At 31.7% G+C, this 3,844-nt stretch overlaps 1 long non-coding RNA gene across 1 annotated transcript; it reads right to left on the bottom strand.

The window, feature by feature from the left end:
- Positions 1-1,632: 1,632 nt before the first annotated feature.
- On the bottom strand, positions 1,633-3,635 carry LOC129319187 (uncharacterized). The gene is made up of 2 exons (XR_008595457.1): positions 2,387-3,635; positions 1,633-1,840 (listed from the first exon to the last, which is right to left on the bottom strand). It is a non-coding gene; the product is annotated as an uncharacterized LOC129319187 (long non-coding RNA).
- Between the last annotated feature and the right edge of the window lie 209 nt (positions 3,636-3,844).

Raw genomic sequence — 3,844 nt, forward strand, 5'->3', positions numbered from 1 at the left:
GTATGATGCAACTGGGAAATGAAAATAAGAAAAAAAAAACAAGATGAAAAATTAGGAATTGACAAGCTATTCCTAAAATTATAAATTAAGTCCAATAAATTTAAATAATGCTCAAAATACCTAAAATAAGTGTTAAAAACTAAGAATAAAGGGAAATAAAATAATGTGAAAAATATAATTTATCACTAGTATATACATGGTATCTACTCCATTTGTTAAGGTCTAATGGCTTTTAGACAAACATGTTAGGTGATTTTGCCCAGTGTTTAAATTTTCATTTTTATAAAAAAAAAAGTAGTAGTTATTACTAACAAGATTTTTATAACACAGTATTATTCATAAGAATAATTATGTGATAATTACATGATAAAAGTAGAGAAATAGAGGAGCACAACAATGCCAAACACATTCACATATATACTATATATATTCAAAGAATGAAACAAAATGGGAAAAAAAATGATCATAGATAGATATTATGGATAAAAAATCACTCACCTTAGTCTCAAATATTGAAGAAGAAAGAAGAGATTTGAGGATGGAGCGACATGTCACGGCCTTAGAACTTCCCTTTCCTTGAATCGTGCTGGCCTTAACTTGATCAACCTTTTGATCTTAACTAAGTCAGTCAAACTCACAAAGTAGGTAAAGAGACTTAAGAGGACTAGTCGCACAAGTAGAGAGTAGAAAGTTTGAGTGAATGAACTTGAGAGCCTTATTGATTTGCTTGAGTAGTTATAAACGAGGGGTGAGGGGTATTTACAGGCTCCTCCCCTTCTTCTAGAAAGTTCTCACCTCTTTAATGGACGGTTAGGATTGATTCGATCCAACGGTGTAGATTCTATCTCTATAATATTCTATAGAAATATCTACAAGGAATATCTTGATATTTACAAGAAGAATTCTAAAATGTATAAGAGGAGGATATCTCTAGAATAATCTAGATACTTTAAGTGCTCTCTACAATATTATAGACATATCTAGGTCTTTCGAGGTCATACCAGCATATTACAGAAGTCTCTAGTGCCTTCTTGTTGTTCTAGATCGTTCCAAAAGCTTCTAAAATATTATAACCTCATGAAAGTTCTAACTTTGTCACATTCTCCCCCACCTATTTGAGTAACGTCCTCCTCACTGCATCATCTTTGTAGGAACGAAGTTGATCTTCAAATTGCCAAAGATCTCTTGAGATTCCCATGTTGCTTTGCTTTCTAGCAGTCCCTTCCATTTGATCAAGTATTGTGTGTCTGGTGGCACACCTCTTTTCCACACAACTCGATGACTAAATATTTCTTTAACTCCTCGATCATATGCCTCAAATACTTACTTGAATCGCGACTCCCTCAAATCGTGGCTCTAATACATGTTGTCACGGCCTTAGAACTTTCGTTTTCTTGAATTGTGCCGACCTTAGCTTGATCTGTAACACCCTCAAATTTACAGACCGATTTTTCACAAGTTATTAATTCAACAAATCCTTTTTTTTATTTTTTTTTCATTGAACCCTTATCATGGTAGAAAAATTTCTACCACGATACATCCAAGACAATATACCACAGGTCTTAAAATATCTAAAAAAACAATTAGAACCATGAGGGACAGACATGATCCTCATAGCATGTTATTCAAATCAGATCATAAATCAAGAGGGACAGACATAATCCTCTTGGTCATATAAATACTTTTAATAAAAAGGATTAGAGTTTACATGCTTCACAAAGAAGATATGTCCTAAGTTGGCACAAGATACATTGTATAATCTAAAATAAGAGGCAACGTAAAAGATGGTGTCTCATACACCACAGTTACACCTCTGGTGCTTTCTCGGCCGGACTCGCTCCTGTAAAAATATTAACCACGGGGAATGAGACTTAAAAGTCCCAGTAACCAAAAATTAATATGTAATGATGCATGCGGATGTAACTAATCATGCGATTGCTAAGTGGGCACACAAAACATTTAACCGAACAATACTTTCAAACAAACCGAACAAGTATTTAATTTGCATGACTGCACCTTATATCCTCCTTTCGCCATGCTCGGACGCCAAATCACCCGGCCAAAGGTGAGTTGGACCAAGCGACACGCCACTCATTGGGTCCAATGAGGGCTTACCACGTGGTAATAATTAACCGAACAGAAATTCCATTAACACCATACATTAAAATACCCTGACAAGTCATGCATCATTCAAATATCCAAACAGGAATATATCCGAACAATAATATCTCATCATGATAAACAAAATAAATTTTAACCCACTTGGCAATAATTTCAAACAAGTATATACAGTATTTATTTTCAATAATTCATAATTTTTCCAAACAACAAAACAACACATAACCATTCACAAACACACTCATCACAACACATTAATAATGGTTACCTTGTGTCTTGAATAACAAGTTCCCCTTCACAACTCCTTTTTCACCACTATCTTTGTCAATATAATCTACATAATTATTTCACAATACTATATATTAATTTTACATTAAAATAAATAACTCTAATTTAAAGAGTTAGAAAGTCTTAGATCTATAGTCCATATTAACACTAATTTAAGATTTATGCCTCATTTAACTTCCCAAATTCTTTTCTAAAATTCTCGTACCCTAATGAACTATTTTTTTTATCCTCAATTCACTTCTAGTATCACAATTTCATCCTTCTATATTCTAAAAATTCATCCAAAAATAAATTAAAAATTTTAGAATTATCCTGAAGCCTCAAATCACCTTTCTATAACCTCAAAAATACCTATTCATACTTAAATAAATATTTAATAATCATAGGTTTATCCCTACGTCTCAGATTCCACATAAATTCAACCATATAGATCTAGATTTTAACTCAAAAATTCTTAAACATGAGTTTCAACCTCAAGAAAATATTCTATAATATTTATTATATCCCTAAGAATTTTAACCTATATTTTTAATCCATCATATCATCAGATTAACTATCCTATAGAAAAATCCTAATCAAAATATTTACTCTATCCTACAAAATAATCATATCACTAGAAAGCTAATATTATTTAGAAAATAACTATAAAATTAATTTTGTAATTAAATAAATTTTTAAATGCTAATCTAAACAGGAAAGTTAGAACATACCTGAAGAAAAAGAAAATAATCCCCCCTTGCGAGAAAACGCCGAGCAACGTGAGAGGAAGAGAGAAAAATAATATAAAAATGGGATTGTGAGTCCCAAAATTATATTAAAAAAAACTATAGGTTTGAATTTAATTATTCAAACCTTTGGGCCAAAAGTTGCAATTTTCTCTAAATTGCATCTTAGCCTCTCATGCTTCCTAATGCACACACCCCCTCCTTTTTATACATGAAGGCACCTCTTCTCTTCCCTCATCTAACCAATGTGGGACTTAGAAACAACAACCTTCCACCCCCTTTTTTTTGTTCCTTCTACCTTCTCTCTTTTTTTTTTTCAACACATACATAAAAAAAATTATTTATGTATTATATCTTAACTAAATATTGCTTATGTGGTTTTAAATTTAAATTTTTAAATTCATAATTAAATACCTAACCATAATATTATTTCTAAATAACCTCAAATAATATAAATTCCTATTATTATCATTTTTTTCTCAAAACCTAAATTCCACAATTTCTTTATTATATAAAAAATCAGGATGTTACAATTCTCCCCTCCTTTTAGAAATTTTGTCCTCAAAATTTAATAGATAAGCATAGAAACTATGTACCTAAGCAAATAAATGTGGATAATCTCGCCTCATACTCTCCTCGGTTTCCCAAGTAGCATCACCTAGGGCTCCACCCTTCCAAATCACCTTCACGAGTCGGATGGTCTTATTGCGTAG

Source organism: Prosopis cineraria, unplaced genomic scaffold (genome assembly GCF_029017545.1).
Source record: "Prosopis cineraria cultivar Desert tree isolate PC_DT_omini unplaced genomic scaffold, ASM2901754v1 PC9, whole genome shotgun sequence".
In the NCBI taxonomy this organism is placed as follows: Eukaryota; Viridiplantae; Streptophyta; class Magnoliopsida; order Fabales; family Fabaceae; genus Prosopis; species Prosopis cineraria.